The sequence below is a fragment of the Carettochelys insculpta genome, chromosome 1 (genome assembly GCF_033958435.1).
Source record: "Carettochelys insculpta isolate YL-2023 chromosome 1, ASM3395843v1, whole genome shotgun sequence".
Classification (NCBI taxonomy): domain Eukaryota; kingdom Metazoa; phylum Chordata; order Testudines; family Carettochelyidae; genus Carettochelys; species Carettochelys insculpta.
The window spans coordinates 203,865,028-203,884,998 of record NC_134137.1 but is presented as its reverse complement, the minus strand read 5'-3'; the positions used below and the strand labels follow the sequence as shown (position 1 = coordinate 203,884,998).

At 47.5% G+C, this 19,971-nt stretch overlaps 1 long non-coding RNA gene across 1 annotated transcript; it reads left to right on the top strand.

Moving 5' to 3' along the window:
- Nucleotides 1–15,794: 15,794 nt before the first annotated feature.
- On the top strand, nt 15,795–19,698 carry LOC142006976 (uncharacterized). The gene is made up of 3 exons (XR_012643873.1): nt 15,795–15,931; nt 17,156–17,243; nt 19,647–19,698. It is a non-coding gene; the product is annotated as an uncharacterized LOC142006976 (long non-coding RNA).
- The last annotated feature ends 273 nt before the right edge of the window (nt 19,699–19,971 follow it).

The following is a 19,971-nucleotide window of genomic DNA, read 5'->3' as shown; positions in this document are numbered from 1 at the left end:
GCTACGACAGATCAGGAAACGGATCTTGGAGTTATAGTGGATAGTTCTCTGAAGACATCCACGCAGTGTGCAGCGGCAGTTAGTAAGGCAAATAGGATGTTAGGAATTATTAAAAAAGGGATCGATAATAAGACAAAAGATATCATACTTCCCCTATATAAAACTATGGTACGCCCACATCTTGAGTACTGCGTGCAGATGTGGTCTCCTCACGTCAAAAAAGATATATTGGCATTAGAAAAGGTTCAGAAAAGGGCGACTAAGATGATTAGGGGCTTGGAAAGGGTCCCATATGGGGAGAGGCTAGAGAGACTGGGACTTTTCAGTTTGGAAAAGAGGCGATTGAGGGGCGATATGATAGAGGTATATAAAATCATGAATGGTGTGGAGAAAGTGAATATAGAAAAATTATTTACCTTTTCCCATAATACAAGAACTAGGGGACACCAAATGAAATTGATGGGTAGTAGGTTCAAAACTAATAAAAGGAAATTTTTCTTCACACAGCGCACAGTCAACCTGTGGAACTCCTTGCCCGAGGAGGCTGCGAAGGCCAGGACTCTATTAGGGTTTAAAAAAGAGCTTGATAAATTTTTGCAGGTTAGGTCCATAAATGGCTATTAGCCAGGGATAAAGTATGGTGCCCTAGCCCTCATAACAAGGGCAGGAGATAAATCACTTGATCATTGTCTTCTGTTCTCCTTCTCTGGGGCACCTGGCATTGGCCAGCGTCGGCAGATGGGATGCTGGGCTCGATGGACCTTTGGTCTGACCCAGTATGGCCATTCTTATGTTCTTATGTAGATCGTGAGCCTGCTGCGCTAGCACCATTCTTATGCACTAAAGCCATGTCTACGCTAGACCTTAAAATCAATTGCAGATACACAATTCCAGCCGTGGCAATTGCATAGCGAGAATTGACTTGTCTATAATTGACTTACTTGTCTGTCCTCACTGACGGAGGTCAATAGGAGAAACGCTCCTGTCAACCTCCCTTACCCCTTGTGAAATTGAGGAGTACAGGGGTTGAATGTCAACCCCGATAGTTCGATTTCGTGTGTCCCCACTAGGCCCACAAAATCAAACCCCGGAAGATTGACCCTAATGGGTTGATCTTTTGGGTAGTGAAAACATACCATGAGAGACAGTCCCCGTCCCTAACAGCCTGCAATCTATATAGACAGACGCAGGGTAGGAGAAAGGAAAGCACAATTGTCCCCATTTTACAGCTGGATAATAGGGGCTCAGACAGATGAAAAGACCTACCCAAGGCACACAGCAAGACTATGGCAAAAAATGAGAACTCGATCCAGATGTTCCAATCCAGCACCTTAATCCTAAAACTGCCCTTTCCCTCAACGAGAAACACATGTTTTGAGAGGCCACATTAAAAACAAGGATGGCCTCAGGTTCACCACAGCACGCCGCCAGGCCCACTGCCCTGAGGGAAGAAGGGGGCAATTGCCTCAGGACCCAGCAATTCAAAGGAAACTAGATTTCCCAGCTGCTGATGCTGCTACTGCTAGAGGGTGCAGTCCAGGTGGCGCCAAGGGCTGGCTGCCATGGCCCCGCCCCTTCTGCCTGAGGACCTGCCCCTTTTGGGAGCGCAGAGCCAATCCTGCACTATGCCCAGGGGTGCGGTGAGGTTGTCGGCTCCCCTGCATGCTATTTCACAGAGCAGGGAATGTGAGATGCTCTCCTTGTATGCACAAAGCTGATTTTCTGCACTGGGCTGCTGGCTTTTTGAAGCCTTGTGCAGTCAGGCTTCATGATGCTCTTCCTCCCGCTGTTTATATTTTATTAGCATATTCCCTCTGCTTACTGTCATGTGCAGCTATAAAATATGCTCTCAAACAATTGGCCTGGGAGATTCCAGAGAAAATTAATACAGAGGAGAAAAAGCTCGCATCTGTGCAAAGCATTTCAGCTTCAATATTCAGTTGGCATAGCTCAGAGCTAAAAGGTTTGTAAATATCTTCAGTAACCAGGGACGAAGAATGGCATGCAATGGAAGAGAAATGTTGGAAAAGAGAGGGGGAGGAAAACTCGTTGCTACAGCATCAGGCAGTGAAAAACAACACCCATGGAGGGTCCAGTGCCATTTCCCCTGGGCCCACATCAGAGAGGCACTGAGTACCATTATTCCCATTGATTACAAGAGAAGCGGCTGTAAAGGCTCAGTACCTTTGCAGAATGCTGATCCCATCAGAAGGCAAGGGCAAACCACCCATTGACTCAGATGGGAACAGCATCAAATCTAGAGCAAGAGAACTGTCGCCACTAGCATCCCACCTCATCTGAGCTGCTAGGATTTTGCATAAAGAGGTGGTGTCTGTGGGTAATTGCAAGGTAAAGACAGGTAGGTCTGCGACCAGTAACTGGTCTCTGGGTCCTCCTGAATTTTGGGGGTTGGATAAAATGGGACCTAGATCTGAATAACAATGTCTTGGTTGCACAATGCCCCAAAGCTGACCACTATGTTTCTGCAGCACTATAACACACCCAGATTTATCCACGCCTCAGTATTATTGATGCAACACAGAGTCTACTCTATTTGGCATATGCTCCGGCGAGGTATGCATGAGGGATGTCTTTCAGGGATCCAGAGCAGCAGAATAATAATGCCTGACTGGCTACTGCTTAGCTGGAGAATTGGCATAAATTCTACTTTGTGCTGGAAGGTATACAAAAGGATTAAGGCCTGTGTTTTCAGATGTATTGAGCGCCAGTGAGTCCGATGGCTCTCAATGAGCGCTGTAGCTCAGGATCTCTGCAGATAGGGCCATTTGTCTTGTAGCTCTCACTGTAGCCAGGGTGACTCTGTTTCCAGGTGGGTGCTGACAAAGCACTTAGCTCTGAAACCACATGTCCGCACCTGCTCTTGGCTCTGCCTGCACCACCATATGACAGGGTGTTTACTAGCTGGCGTCCCTCTCCCCCACCACCACAAAAAAGAGAGCAAAGAAGAAAGGAATTTTTAAAATGTAGCTGGTTTGGGCTGTCACCTTTCCATCCCACTCGCTGTGCAGTAGGACATCTCAGAGAATATTGTCCCACTGGCTGCTGCTGGGGCAAATCTTGCCTCTTGTCCTCAGGCAGTGACTTTAACTGGTGACAAAACTGCACTGTAGAAGGGGCTTGGGCCTCAAAGTCCAAGAGCCCAGTTCTCCCCACCTGGGATTGACCCCCATAGGCACTGACTCCAGGGGTGCTCTGGGACTGTATCGCCCATGGAAAACAAGAATGGATGCTCAACACTCAGCAGCAGCCTGGGGAATCAGTCCCTTCCTGCTTCTAATGCCTCTCATCCACTACGATCATCAGTTCAGCAGTGCGCAGGAGATGCTGAGGGGGGCTGAAGTGGAGGTGTGGGGGAGGAAGATGTCAGGGGGTGCGAAAAGTTTGGGCAGGAGGCTTGAGGGAAGGAGTGGAGTGGAGGGGAGGCAGGGCAGGGGTGGGGGCTGGGGAAAAGAATGATGGAGGGGGCAGGACCTGAGGCATGATGGAGGTAGGAAAAGGAGGGGCAGGCGTGGGCAGACACAGCAGGGGTCGAGCACCCCTGGGAACAGAGGAAGTCAGCACCTATGAGCGACTTCCTGGGAATATCTCATACCCTGCAGAACGGGGGCAGGGTGCGGTGGTGGACCCTTCTTAGCATATGCAGACTAAGTGGTGGCCAGGTGTCTTGCTTGGCATGTCAGTACAGCAATTGCTTTCCATGCCTCTGTTTTCTGCTAAGTAAATTTCCCACCATCAGCGCTAAAGCGCAGCTGTCCCCACTCACTGCTTCTGCCAGTTCAGGTGTGGCTAAACTGCTTGGCTCCAGAGAGTGTACTCTACTTCACAGTTAGTTAATCTCACAACGTGTGTTGGCCTGTTCCCAGGTCTTGTTAGGCCAGGGCTGCAGAAGACTGCATGCTGTGCTGCTAATTCATGAAGTCCCAGATTCTGAGGCCAGAAGGGACCACTATGATCATCTAGTTTGCTGCCCTGCGTTAGGGAGACCAGACAGTAAATGTGAAAAATAAGGATGAGCCATAATAGGCATCGACACTCAACAAAGCCCCAAATATTGGAACCATCCCTATAAAACCAAGACATCTGGTTACCTATCCTGTGTAGCGCAGGCCACAAAATAATTCCCGTTGGAGCTTTCTTAGAAAAATACCCTGCACTGCTCAGTGGATTGAGCTGGAAAAGGATAATCAGTGGAAAGCATTAGTTTAAAAGGGCTTACTTCCAGCGGTGGGTGTATAGCAGCAGCTGGGAGCTCTCGCTCCAACTCCAGAACGAAGGATAATACGGTAGGCAAACCAGGCTTGTGTAGTATCCACTGTCTCTCGCCACATCCAGGGCTGTCATTTTTTGTCACTGGATGAAACCCAACCAGCTGTTCACTGTACAGCAGAGGCTGCCTGGCTGCTATCAACTTCTCTCCACTTCCCCATCCTCCACAACTGGTGGATGAGTGGGATCGTTTGGCACGAGGCAGCTTCTCCAGCACTGACTTTACTGGTGGGCACCTTAAAGGATTTCAGTGTCCTAATGGCATTAGGGTGCTTTAGACTAGCTGAGGGTCTGGGCTGCTGTTTAGTAGCAACTAACTTTTTCTTTAAGAATATGCTCCAACATGTAATGTGTTGTTCCGTTTCACTCGCATAAAGAAACGGTGGGCCTGAGTCCCGTCGTGTTACACGCATGGCTATAAGTCACTCTCCTGAAATCAATATAGTTATGTTAGTGTTAAACTGCCGCAAGGCGAAGAAAAATGAGGCTCAGTGCTTCTAGAAGAGTGAGCAGGAATTCAAGGCTTCTGCTTTCTGACTCTGCCACTGACTGCCTTTATGACTATGGCTTCAGCCTCTGTTTTTCTTTCTGCAAAAGGGGTCCAACACTTGCCAGTGCCACAGGAGCGAGTTGTGTGTTTCATGTTTGCGGAAACTTCAGAGACCCCCATGTGACAGGTGCCATCTCGACCAAATGTGCACTGGCATTTGCGTGGCTAGTGTAGGATCAGAGTCTGGCACTGAAGGTTAGCGCCTCAGCTGGTGCAATGACACATGAGAGACTGGGAAGAACTTGGGTGGGGTTTAGATTTATTCTCGGTAGATTTTGTTTTTATCTTCAAGTTTGCTGAGTGTAGTGCCGGTGATAGCGCCCCCCCGGGTGGAGTCCTCTCGCCGTGCAGCGGTGGCACAGCACAGGCAGCTCCGGTGCAAGCTTCCCTTGCAAGGCCTTGCACCTCAGCCCTATTTCAGGGAGCACTTCGAGACGTCGGAGGGCAGCTCCCTTTCCAGGACCCATTCATTTCTATGAGCGTCTCAAGTGGAGGTTAAAAGCCTTGGCACTAGCGTCTGCAAACTCTAGGAGAACATGTTCCGTGGGGGCAGGTTTTGTGACACAGGCACTTATCAAGCAGGCACTGGGCGGAGGCATCCAAATCATTTCCTGGGTGTTCTCATGTTTGAGATGAGCAAGCTGCCTAAGGCGAAAGGCTCCAGCTCCTATCCAACACTGTGCCTCAAGGGAGTCTGACCAATGATTTTGCCCATAACCTGTCTAGAGTCCCATGACTATAGCTGCAAATAGAGACTCTTCCGGGACTCCAGAACTTGGGTTCTGACATCTCCCTCTTTGTCCCAGCAGTTGGCCAACGTGTCCACTTTGACTTAGCATCAAAACGGACAGGCTCTGCAAAACCTTTTTAACACCCCATGCACACATAAATCTTCCATCCATTCTACTTAAGCCAATATGTGCCAGAGCCAGCTGCCTAATAAGCATTCGCTGCGTCAAGATCCATGGAGAGACGCCCACTCTGTCAGCCACCAGATAAACTGAAAGCATGTGACAGAAAGAAAAATAGAATTCATTGCTTCTTGCCCCAAAGCTCAGGTCTCTAGCTGGGGAATTTCGATTAGCTGAACTATTACCTGGGCTTAATTCTGTTCTCCTTGTAGCCCTCCAGCCACTGAAACATGAACAGCTCCAAGTCCTTCTGCTACAGATCAGTCTTTGGGAGGTAGACTCGGCCACATGCCTGCTTTACTCTCATATTTGCCTTTGGCATAGTTCAGTATCAGGGGTAAGGGAGGATTCCTGGCCACATGTGGCCTGTCCCAGCTGGGAGGACAAAGCCATTATCTCAGAGGTGTGCAAAAAGGTGTTTGAGGTACAGTCCAAGCCCACGTCTTAAACATAAAAGAGATACAGGGCATTACTACCCTCTGGGCTAGAGCCAGGCTGTGGGTGCACGCAGGGCATGCTTGGTGTGAGGAGCATAAGGGAGAAGTAAACCTCTTCTTTGTACCCCTCCATCTCCTGGATTAGCGACATACTACCCTGTGCCCCTATATAAATTAGAGTCGCCTGAGAGGCTACATCAGTAGTAAATGAGAAGACACTCCTCTAACACTGGGGCAATCCTTCAGGGGCTGGCATGCCAACTGCAGGACCTGCGTCTGCTCCTGTTTGAGCAGAATCATCTGCCCCATGCTAGAGAAACTGGCCTTTTCCCTTTGGCTCTGGTCCCACACTTGCTATTCTGTTCCTAGGCACCTTGGCTCACCTCCGTTTGAAATGTAGGGTGTTTGACTCTCAGGTCACATTTACTAAGGCTGACTTTTTAGACTCTGATTTTGCAGAGTGGAAGGTGTGGGAATATGAGGTTGATGGAGAGTGCTCCAGAGGTAGCGTGGCTGCCTTTGACTCTAACTGTGATGCACTGTGGGCAGCCATCCCACAACTCATGCCGCCCCTTTGCATTCTGGGCTAGGGTCTTAATATCTGATGGGACAAAAACAGTGCAGCTCATGGTTCTGGGTATGTGTCATCAGCTTCTCCCAATGCACTTATCTCTTCCCTCTCTTTCTGCTTGAAAGCAATGGCAAACAATCTTTGCACACCCTTTTTTCCCTAGTTACCCTTGCAGATGGCGCATATGGATCCTGCTTAGCTGCAGACTCCTGTGGCAAGCACTGCAAACACCTCATGCATTATGCTGCAGTTTGTCCAGAGCCCAACTGGCGGCCACCAGCACAAGGAAGAATGTGAAGAGGCCACTCACCCAGATGTGCAGGAACCCACTGAACGGAGCAGTTGGCATATGCTGGCAGCAGTCAGGCCTGCAGACAGCGTGGGAGACTGATTCTGGTCCCATGAGATGAGCACAGACTGGTGGAACTGCATTTTTCTACAGCTAGGGGACCATGAGCTGTGGCAACAAAACTTCCGCATGTGTAAGGCCACCTTCATGGAACTTTGTGAATTGCTTTCTCTCACCCTGAAGTGCAGCCATACCAGAATGACCTGTTCTGACAGTTCAGCAGCCAGTGGCAACAGCTCTGTAGAAGCTTGCAGTGCCAGACAGCAGCTACCAGTCAGTGGGCAATCAATTTGGAGTAGGTAACTCTCCAGTGGGGCGTCTGTGATCCAGGCAGCCAAAGCAATCAATGCCCTTCTGCTGCGAAGGACAGTGACTCTGGAAAATGTGCAGGACATTGTGGATTGTGTTGCTGTGATGGGGTTTCCTAACTGCAGTGGGGCGATAGATGGAACTCACACACCTATCTAGGCAACCGACCCCCTTGCCCCAGAGTACATAAGCCGCAAGGGGCACTTCTCCATGGTGTTGCAGGTGTTGGTGGACCACAAGGGCTGTTTCACCGACATCAGTGTGGGATGGTCGGGAAAGGTGCATGATGCGCACATCTTTAGGAGCTCTGGTCTGTTCAGAAAGCTGCACAATGGACCTTTCTGCCCAGACTATAAAGCTACCATTGGAGAGGTGGAGATGCCAGTAGACAGCCTGAGAGACCCAGCTTACTCCTTGCTCCCTGGGCTCATGAAGCCCATGCACTGGCAGGCTGGACCGCAGTTAAGAACAGGATGAGCACAAGGACAAGTGGTTTATTACAATTCCTCTGTGTGGTAAGGAAAGCCCTGGGAATGTCAGCCTTCTGTTCCAAGAGACGTCCCTGGGAGCTGGATGACAGGGTTCCCGGGACTTCCATTTCCCCCGCCCACATTCTAGGATGCCTGGTAGAGGAGGCTATGGAACTGGTGAGCAGGGCAGATGGTTTATCGTAGGTGCAGGGGGTCACTGTGTTCCTGATGCTTTTCCGGCACCTCTGCCAGGTGCCTTATCAGCTCTGTTTGCTCTCCCATGAGCCAAGATATCTCATTGTGCATAGTAGGCTCAAGTTCCTTCCTTGCTTTCCTGTCCTCCTGTTCCATGCAGATGACTTCTGGCAGCATTCGCCTCCATGCATATCAGGGCGGGCAGATTGCATGAGCTCATTGAACATTTCATCCCATATAAGTTTTTTTCGTCTTCCAATCTGTGACAGCCAAAGTGCAGGAGGAGCTGGGGGAGGAGGTAACAAAGTCATTGTTCCAACTGCTTTGGTGGGGAGGGATAAAAAGAAGGGCACACATTTGAGAAGATATATTGTAAAACATAGAGGGTCAATTCTTTTACAGTGAATGAAGCACTGTGCTGCGCAAAAGATGTGCTACAAACAAGGCCAAAGTTTTACATTTTAAACTGTGCCTACCAGGAAGATAGAAGACACAGTGGAGCATGGGGCAGCTGGACTTGGTTTAGAAACAGGCAAGGTAAGGAAAAGGTGCGGATTCTTGCTCTTTTGCTTCCACTTTGAAAACGTGTGAAAGAGTGCTTTTAAGTAGAGCCCTCATGGCTAGCTAGGCATTTGTGTTTACAAAGGAGAGTCACATTTGCAAGGGGCCCTGTGGGAGGGGGAACCAAGCAGAGCTAGAGAGGTACATGCAGCCAGCTTGTGGTTCCCCCACCCCAGCTTGCCTGCAAACTGCAGCTCTCCTTCCCATGCTGACCTGCTGTGGGGCAGGGGAGAACCAGGTGAAGGTGTGGGGCAGGGGACAGCAACCCCTGGCATGGATGCCAAGAGAGACAAGTGAGCCAATTTTCACTGGCACATGAGGTGGAATTTCAGCCCCACAACTCCTCCCCCATGCAGCCGGGAGCTTGCTCAAAGCCAGGCTGCCTGCGGATGAATAAAAGACCAGCCAATACTGCCAGCCACCACCTAAACGGTAAAGCTCTGCATCTGAATATAGTTATTAGAGAAGCTGTTATAAGTAGGACTATTAGTGACTTTAAAAAGTACCTCTGGCACTGGAACCGTACATAGAGGTCAAAAGGTTAAATTTCTGCACTGCACCTCGGAAAGGTTGCTGACCCCTGGTGTAGGGGTTTATGAAGTCAGAGTGGTCACCTCCTCTCATGTGTGGTTGCTTCCTCCACCCTCAAACAGCATGGCTATTCTCCGGGATAATCTCTTCAAACCTGTGGCAAAGAGGGAAGCAAACCTGAGGTCGTGGTTTGTTGGGGATGTGGTTCACCTCAGTGCTGTCAGTTACAGAACATCCCCCTATTTCATCCAGGTTGCCATGTGCAATATCAATCTTCTCCAAATCACAGAGCATGATAAGGAGCAGATGCTGACTGAATGTGCCGAGAAAACTGGACCTTAGGCTGCTTTGCTTTGTGCTGCAGTGATGCCAGATCACTTACTGCTGACTTGGCATGATAAGGTGTCCTACTGTGAGGGGTGGAACAAGGAAGCCCTCCCCAGATACTTTCTGGGAAAGATTGCCAAGCACCTCTATGACACCATTGTAGAGCTGTGCAGGGAGATTCCCATTCTGTCTCCAGACACTTTAACAAACTTTTCCAGAGAGCCCCCACTGTGTAGGTGGACTGGCCACCACTGCACCCCAGTTATTCAGGACAGACCCAAGAGATTAACCCCAATTACATTTACCCACTGTAGCACAATTACAAATATGAACGTGCCAAAAGTGTTCTCCCCACCACCAGGGGCTGGCAGCAATATGTCCTATGAGGAGATTGGCTCCAAAGTTGGAAAAAAGCCCTGGCTGTCAGTGAGATCAGATCCTCCAGTTGCTTGCTGAGTATTTGCCTCCTCATCCTTCTCATCTGCAATGTCCTCCTCACTGTTGCCTGTGGCTCTCTGAAGAGTCGCTTTGGAGGTATCCACAGACAGCTTTGGGACAGTGGTTGGGTCCCCCACTAAAATCCTGGGCAGCTGCTCATAGAAGCAGAATGATTGAAGCTCTGACTCAGACTGACTTTTAGCCTCCTTTGTGTTCTGGTACACTTGTCTGAGCTCCTTTATTTTCACACAGCACTGCTGGGTATCCCTGCTGCAACCTTCTTCCACCAGGCCCTGTGCAATTTTTGCATAGATATCAGCATTTCGTCTTCTGCTTTTACAGATTCCACTCCTCACACAGCAATCAGATCTAGTGTTTCCTGCACACTCCATGCTGGAGCTTGTTTGAAGCCCTGGGCATTCATGTCAGGAGTGCTGCTGGGCCAGCCTCACTGCCCAGAGAGGAAATGAAATTCAAAATTACGGAGGGCTCTTCCTGAGTACCTGGGAGAGCAGCAGAGCTGAAACCGCTGGCCAGACCAATCACACTGGGGCACACCTCCTGGAGACCAACTTTATCAGCACTGCCTCTGCACTATCCCAAAGACAACCATGGAAGTCCAAAGTTAGTGGCACTCCTCTTGTTGAGGAGGGGTAGAGAAATTGACTTTAAAGGCCTTTAGAGTCAGTAGAAGGGGCTTGGGTGGTGTAGAGTCATTCATGGACCTAAACTCATGCTGTAGGCTAGGTCTCAGCTGTGAAGTTGCTGTTAGGAATAGCCCAGGACCATTAGTGCTAACGTCAGGGCTGACTGTTACAAACCAGGCACAAGAACCACACTGCTTGTGTGTTTGGTGATTAGATTTCACCAACCAAGTAGCAAGTGTGACCTCCTCAAGCACTGTAACAGCCATGGAGTCACAGATGACCCTCTGGTCTATCTCACCTCCCAGGCAAGCTTGTCTTTGTGATAGAGTATACTTCACACTAAAAATCACAAAGGACAAGTCACTTACCCGAGATTATGTGCACTCTAGAGATCTCACAAAAGACAACACATGCAGTCAATCTTATAAACTAAAGGGGTATTAATGATGAGAAAGAAATTAGGGTTATTTACAAGGTTGAAGCAGATAAGTCCACATGCTCACAAATTACAGTCTTCGGTTCCAAAAGATGTAGGCAGTTCCTATATGCAAGCTTTGTATGGTCTTTGAGGCCAGAGGTTGGCAACCAAAATAGCAAGAAGAGCCATCTTTTCTAATTGGGTACAAATAAAAAATCAATACTTCACGAGCCTCAATGCATGTGAATACAAGTCAGTCCTTAATAAATAACATCAAACTGTACTTCTAGTAGCCCCCTGTATTAAGAACAGCACACACACAGTGATTTGTAAAGCAATATGTGTTTACTGCAGGATCTTCACAAACTTTTTACTTGTTCTGTTTCCTCCCACTTTACATGTGTGTTTGTACCACTGTCTTCCTGATCTTCATTTCTGAACCTTCTCTCTCTCTCTCACTCTCTCTCTGGAGTACCCTAGGAGCAGTTATCCCATGTTTCAAGCTCACGTATTGTTTGCTATGTAGATATGAGTTGTTCAGTTTTGGGCTCTATAGCCAGACAAAGGTCTTCCCCTTACAAGCCAGCTTGCTGCCCCTCCTGTGGTGCCTCACAAGCACACAGGGCATGAAACAGCTGCTGACAGCACAGTCTTTGATGTCTCCCACAGAGGCCCAGATGTGCTAGCTCATTGTGACCCTGAGAAACAGAAAGTACAGATAAAATGCTAACAGGCCAACTGTCAATAAGGGGGCCTCAGGAAATTACCCCAGCTGGCACTGATGGATTGATGCGCCCACACAGCCATCCCAGAAGAGAAATCTCCGCCCTTGTAAAAGAATGTCCTGTACTCCCAAAATTGCTTATCTCCTGTCTTACAAGTGCAAATTAAGTAAGAATTGTCCTTGTAAAAACTGGCATCACAAAGACAGACCAGTATGATCTGGCACCATATATAAGAAAGAGAATACGTGACCCAAGGGGTATAAAGATGAGCCCAGCAGCACTCTGACTCTGAGCTCATTCCCACCAACTGCCTGCTGGTCGGGTCAGGTGATTGCCTCCTGAGGTCCGCAACTGGGGACGCCCAACCTTGTATTCGTCTTTCTGTGGAATTGAGTGACCGATCCTGGCTTGGCTACGCTGGTATCGAGAGACGCAAGGAGGGTAAGATATACCCATATTAAGGAGGGTAAGATGTACCCACATTAAGGTCTCCTTTTGGTGCGCACAGTTAAAGAATTAGAGCTCTATAGATAGATGCTGTTGCATTAAGACGTCGTGGTATTGGATTGTAACGTAACCTGTTAACACCTGTGCTCTGCTAGCATAAAGAAGTAGACAATAGCCTTTTGTAACTACACGCTTATAACTGTAGCTTAATAAACTTGTAACTAGTTAAGATGTAAGCCTGACTGCTGTTACCCTCTGTCACTACAACACAGCCGGCACAATCAAAAGAACTTTAACCGTTTGGTTACCACAGCCTGGCCGTAGGTGAGAGTGCTAAGAGCCTAGCGCAGAGTCGTGCCACCTCCACGGGGCAGACTTCTGGGGCACCCGTCAGCCAATCCTGGTTGCCCGCTGCAACGGGACAGTGAGTCCTAGCAGTTGAAGTCTCGGGTGTGGAAAGGCTCTTAGTGCTACCACTGGGGCACCCGTCAGTCAATCTTGGTTGCCCGCTGCGACGGAGCTCCCTGCTCTAGCAGTAAAAGACTCGGGTGTTTAGGACCCTGGGGCATCCGTCAGCCTGGCCCAGGCTGCCCGCTGCGAAGGAGCCCTGCGCTCTAGCGGTTAAAGACTCGGATGGTAAGAGGGGCATAGTTGGTACCTCACCGCGCATTACCCAGCCACCGGCTAACAGGCTCTTAAATGCTCGCTGTTTCTCGAAACTAATCAGGGGGGTTTGTTTTTGTTTTGGTTTGGTTTTGTTTTGCTTCACTTTTCAATTATAGTGTCAGGAACCACAAAGAAGTCCTTATAGAGCTGCATGTGGCTCCAGAGCCACAGGGTGCAGACCCCTGTTTAAAGCCAACCCACACTAAACTGGGGACATCTCGCTTATGTTTGGAAATTTTCTGCCTTCTGAGTTCACGCAGCATAGAGCTAACAAATCCTTCTAACCTTCTAATGGGCTAACAAATCCTTCTAAAGAGTTTTTATTCCCTTTCCCCAGCATTCAAGCTCTGATGGGACAAGAGTTTGTGTACATACTGTCTTCTAGGGTGTTGGGGACACAAGCAACACAGTCTTTTATTTTCCACTGCTATTCCACAATAGCTTGTCTGGTGGCTGTGAGCCTTCCTTTTGTGGAGAGGAAATAACCTCCTGTGATAAATTAGGATTTCACGCTTAGCAGTACTTCTTCTCTGATGGGGTGTGGGGTTTACAGTCTGAGCAATCCTTCTAACAGTAAGATAGCAAACACTTCAACATTACCTTATTACATGGAAACAGATATTACAAGTAAGTTGAATAAATGCAGCATCCAACCCGCATTTCATAAACCCTGCACACAGTCTCACAACTCCAATAGTTGGTTCCACAATGCTAACATGCATGCAAGCCAGAGTGGACTTCCAGCCAGGTGTTGATGTTCCAAGAGCAGGAGCCAACACCTGGTCTGCCAGACTCATGGTCACACTGAGGCAGTTGTCTGCATTTCACATCTTTGAGAACAAGCAAAAGGTGAATGACTGATTGACTGCATGTGATAACCAAGCCTTGGCTGCCTACGTAAAGTTAATCCACTCCTAAATCACACATGTGTAATGGGTAGTAGCACCTCAGGCCTTTATTTCCAAAAATATTGTTCTCTACCCCTTGAACTACAAATCTCTAATAGGACTAAATAGTATTAGGGCCTACAGCCTTTTTTGTATCTCGGCTCTCATGTGCAACAAAATCTCACACACTTTCTCTCTCTCTCTCTAACTGGTCTGACACTGCTCCAGCAATGGGCAGAGGCATCACGTGCTAGTCTGGGGTTCACATTAGAAGAGATCCCAGTTTGCCCTTTGGCTTCCAAATCACAAGTGCCTCAGGAAAGGTTAGCAGTGCATACATGAAGAGAGCCAGACAATTAAAACTGCAAGGTGCAAATTGCACAGTGTGTGTGTGTGTGTGTGTGTGAGAGAGAGAGAGAGCGAGAGAGAGAGATTGCATTCTGTTCATGTATCCTGGTTGCCTAAGCCGTGTCTACACGTGCACGCTACTTCGAAGTAGCGGTACTAACTTCGAAATAACGCGCGTCACGGCTACACATGTTGGGCGCTATTTCGATGTTAACATCGATGTTAGGCGGCGAGACGTCAAAGCCGCTAACCCCATGAGGGGATGGGAATAGCGCCCTACTTCGACGTTGAACGTCGAAGTAGGGAACGTGTAGTCGTTGCACGTCCCGCAACTTTGAAATTGCGGGGTCCTCCATGGCGGCCATCAGCTGAGGGGTTGAGAGACACTCTCTCCAGCCCCTGCGGGGCTGTATGGTCACCGTGTGCAGCAGCCCTTAGCCCAGGGCTTCTGGCTGCTGCTGCTGCAGCTGGGGATCCATGCTGCATGCACAGGGTCTGCAACTAGTTGTTGGCTCTGTGTATCTTGTGCTGTTTAGTGCAAGTGTGTCTGGGAGGGGCCCTTTAAGGGAGCGGCTTGCTGTTGAGTCCGCCCTGTGACCCTGTCTGCAGCTGTTCCTGGCACCTTTATTTCGATGTGTGCTACTTTGGCGTGTAGATGTTCCCTCGCAGCGCCTATTTCGATGTGGTGCTGCCCAACGTCGACGTTCAACGTCGATGTTGCCAGCCCTGGAGGACGTGTAGACACTATTCATCGAAATAGCTTATTTCGATGTCGCTACATCGAAATAAGCTATTTCGATGTAGCATGCACGTGTAGACATAGCCCTAACATGGCTATTGTTGGTGCCACATGATAACACAAAGGATGAGGGGAAAGCGGAGTGCCCCATGTGCTTTATAATGAGGGGTGGTAGGATTAGGTTTGTTTTTAATAGTGAAATATTGGTTTTGCTATATACACACAAACTGTTGGAAAACAGCTTCCATCAATAGTATTGCAAATTTGCAGATAGACAAATTAAGGAAAAGGGTGTGGCGGGGGGGCCATTCAGGTTTGATTTAAGGACATTTACTTTGTGTATTTTGACACATAGTGTTGATGATTTGTCTTTTAACAGTTATAAAGCTACAATGTTTTAAATCTCAGTATTTACTGTTATTAAACAATTGTCTGACATTGCCACAATTCCCTGCAACTGTGAAAGTTTAAATAGATTAAAAATACAACACTGTTTAAACATAAACATTGATCTCTGACGAATTTATCAAAAGATAAAATCTGACCTCTCCCGAGCCTACTGATAATCAATGTACACCTAAGCCTTGTGCTCTGAAGCTCTAGAGCAGGGGTCAGCAGCCTTTCTGAGGCGGAGACCCAAACCTTGACCTTTTGATTTCTATGTACAGACCAAGTGTTTGTGACACTTTTTAAAGTCACTAATAGTCCTACTTACAACAGCTTCATTGATGCCTAAATTAGATGCAGAGCTTTACCGTTTAGGTGGTGGTTTAACTGGTCTTTTGTTAATCCACAGGCAGGATGGCTTTCAGCAAGCTGCTGGCTGCATGGAGGAGGCAGGTGGGGGTTGAGCTCCCACCTCATGTGTCAATGAAAATCAGCTCACGTGCCACTCTTGGCACGCATGCCGCGGGTTGCTGACCCCAGCTGCAGACTCTAATATGCTGCTTATGTTTGATGAATAGAGAGAAGAATGGTCCCTGAGCTGCTTCTCGTGCACAAGATAGTGACCCAGAATTCCAGAGGCACAGATGCTCCAGAGGGGAAGAATCTGTCTGTCCCCATGTATCGGTGTGCAAGGGGGATATATGGCTACTGCAAGACCTAAGTGAACTCTGGTGAGGCTCCTTCTGTCCTCTAAATAAAGCTGAACTCACATAGGAGGAGTTGGTGTTAGGCTCTAAGAGTAGGTCTACACTACCCAGGAAGTTCAACCTTCTCAGAGTCGATCTTCCAGGGTTCAATTTTGCGCGTCTGGTATGGATGCATGAAATCGAGCTCTCAGGGGTTGCAGTCAACCCCTGTACTATTCACAAGACATGAGGAGTAAGGGCGGTCAATGGGAATAATTCTCCCATTGACTTTCCCTTGTACAGACAGCCAAATTAGCCAAATACAGAGACATCAATTTTACCTCCACAAGTGGCATAGCTACAATTGCATAACAGCGAGCGACTTTCTTAGTCTAGTATAGACATAGCCTAAGGCAGGACCCATGCATCATTTGCTGAGAGAGGAGAGATAAGTCTACACCAGTGCATCTTAAGACTATGAGACTCACTGACACTGAACTGTGAGTGGGTTGTACTGGATGGGAAAGGAGGGAAAAACATTTGACTATTGGATGTGCAATTTGGATATAGAGGGCAACAAATAGACTATTGCCAAAGTTACTGTGTGGGCCTGGGAGCGCGGGTGGGTGGCTGGAGGGGGTACTTCGCTATTCAGATAGCTATAGTGTTGCTGTGTTTTCTCGAAATGATACTGTGCTTCCTTTTGTCCTAATAACATTCTCCTTATTGCTTACACAGATTCAGTGCTTCTGAGCAAGAAAATATTGTGTTTTCTGGGCACCCAGGGATGGTATTTAGTCATCCCAGAAATTCTGGGTGCGGGCTTGAGATGATATAATTTTAAGAGGGACCTTGCGTTGTTTGAACCCAGCTCTTATTGCTGCTGACAGCACCTGGAAGAAGGGTTGCACAGAGCCTGTTCTGAAAACACATCTGGATGTCTAAAGATCAGCTCTTGTTTCCCTGGAATGCTCTGACAGCACAGCATGAGAATAAGGAGTTTTCAGGCAATGCGAGAAATACAGAGGGGATAGAGGGTGGATGGAGAAAACAGCATGACAATTTCTCAGCCACTAGACTAGGTCCTGTGGTTCAGAGATGCTTATGCAAGTCAGCAGTTTCTCTGCCCGTTCCCCAAGCACAGGCCAGGGAGAGTGCAGAGTGCAGGCAGATCTCCTGCTAGAGGTTAGGTGGTTTACAGATAAGCCTGTGGTCCAAATTACTTCTCATCTTTCTTGCCAGCCTACAGTTTTCTTCTTTTTCTTTCAGAGAAGGCATGAATTAAATGCCGTGATTACAGCGTTCTGCCCCTGGGAATGGCAGATTTATTGTGAGGAAACCGTACAAGCAGTAAAAGGTAAAGGAATTTCCTACCCAAACTGTACAACATCCAAACAGTAATAAAATGATTCTGTTCTGCATTGTCATGGCGACATGAATACTGTACAGAAGCCTGGCAGAGTGAACGTCCTGTGAGGAAACATTTATTTTATTTTACTTTTGAAGGAGCGGGGGAGTGCATTTTCTTCGCTGGTGTTGTGGGGCTTTACATGAGCATAATTGTACCAACCGTTAGGCCTTGGAGACTGAAATCCTTGTTCATCGTTAATCATTTGTGTACGCCGTGTTTTACAAAAGTCAGAGGGAAAAGTCCTCATCTCCTCAAATTAGTTTACAATCCATGTAGTCAGGCACCAGGGCATGGCAAAGCAAGACTCTCTCAGCACTGCCTGACTCTGTCTGGGAGGAGCCACCGCTAAGGGGAAGTCTTCCTGGCCCATTTAGAGCTCAGCAAACACTAAAGCCTGTTGTGGTGGATGGTTGTGTTGCAAAGATGCTTGCCCACTGAACCTGGATTAGGTCCTCTCCTCCACAACTCATTGCCACACTCACCGAATGACCATCCAAACGAAACAGTTTTCACTCGCTACTGTTGGCATTTGGAGCAACAGATTGTGAGGCCAAAGGCAAAATGAAGACTTGACCGCTTTAATAAGCAGCTTCATTCAAACCACACACACAGACTAAAGAGTGCCAGTGTGCTTTCAACAGAAGTTTTCCTTTTTTTTAGTGGCAAGTCCATCCATTAGTGCTCTAGCAAGGGGATCATGTTACAAGTGTTCCACCACAAAAACCGAACGCATGGACTAAACCTACCTTGCAGCCAGGATTCACTCTCAGAAGTGTCCCTTAATGGATTCCACATAGCCCAGAGCTACACCATGAGCTACATACAAAGGTGCTATTTGCCATTACTCATCCCAGCCCATGCAGAGGACAACTTTGTTTCTAAGTAGGATGTATAACCAGTGTGGTTTTGCTGCTCATCTAGGCTACATCTATACAATATGCTTATTTTGAAATGGCTGTCTTATTTCGAAATAATATAACCACGTGCAAAATGAATTTTGAAATACTACCCAGCTGTTTCAAAATAGCATTTCCAGACACATCGTGCTCTTTCAAAATAATGTCATTAAGGCCCATTATGGCTTATTTTGAAATAGCGCTATTCTGTGTCTTAATAGCAATCTCTTCTCTCTGCTTACAACGTTCTGGTGCACTTCAGATAATATTGATAACTGATCAAAACAAAAAAGCAGTCCAGTAGCACTTTGAAGACTAACAAAATAATTTATTAGGTGATGAGCTTTCATGGCATAGACCCACTTCTTCAGACCATAGGTTCTAAGTCCAGCTGAGTTAATGAGCAATAAGAACACAGCCTCTTAAGCAACAAACCATGCTATTGACAAAATGACTCTCCAACCCATATCAACCCCCAAAATAACTAGAGGAAGAGATCTGAACAGGATAAAAAAATGGTGCTGTTCTCACCAGAGGGTCCGACTCCTCTCTCAGTCAAGTCCACTCCTATCACTTTGATTCGAATAGCTGGCTGATCTTGTTCTCTGTCTAGCAAAGCACTGAGTCCTGGTTGCACTCTCAGTACCAATGGCATGCTAATGGCTTGTTGAACTTCAGTAGCAGCTTTTATCTTTGGCTCTCAAAGAGCCTTGCTGACATTAATTAATAGAGCCTCCCCTCACCACTGTGGGGTAGCTAGAGCACATCCCTTCTGCTTTCTCACACCTCCATGGACCTTTTAGTTGTATTCCCTTTCATTAACACACAGGGTTTTCCCCTTTCTCTCTTTTTAATTCTGTCTTCTGCTTTTGGGCCTTCCTTATTAATTCAATGGAAACTGTTTATAACCATTGATAAAATGAGCTAACAGTACCTGTCTTAACCAATCACAGTAAAGAGTAATTACGTTGCTGCTTAAACAGATTATTTGGTTCCTGAGGTTCTGCTCAAATTAACCCATATCGAATTAAGAAAATGCTGTGTTTACACTGTTTTCCATAAATGGAATCTACAGGTAGAACCTCTCTAGTCTGGCACCCTTGGGATCTGGCTGGTGCCGAACAAGAGAATTCACTGGACCACAGGAGGTCCATATTGTTTAGCAGCATTACCGACACTTCCACTGTTCATTGGGCTCTTATAAGACATGTAGGGGTAAATTGCAGCTAAATAACAGCACATTGAGAGCCAGGATTGGTGGCTGTAAACGAACTTTATGGGACCACAGGAAATTTGACCACACCCTGATAAGCGATGACCCGGCTGACTAAAATCATGCTGGATTATGGGTGTTGCCGGGCAAGAAAGTTCTGGATTAGAGAGGTTCAATCTGTATAATGTAGAGGAAATGTATAGTGGAAATTAAGTGACCCCTTAATTATCATATCCCCAGGTCCAGGAATTCAAAGACCTAGTGATGTTGCGAAGAATTTGATGACGCTCACAATAAGGTAGGCTGGTAGCTTCCAGCTAGATCTGTTCAGACCTGTAATGGGAAAACAGAGAACCATAAAAGAGCTTTGCTTTATTCTTATAGTGTAGGCATGCAGCTGTCTGGGCAATAATAAGGCACCGGCTCCAGCAGCACAATATTTTGATTGCATTGTACTGCGGCCTCTTGCAGCGGTTTGGTGCAAGTCTACATGACAGTGACACATCAATATTTTAGGGGGGGAAGCAGCAAACAAGTCTCTGATACACCCTTCCCTTACACACAC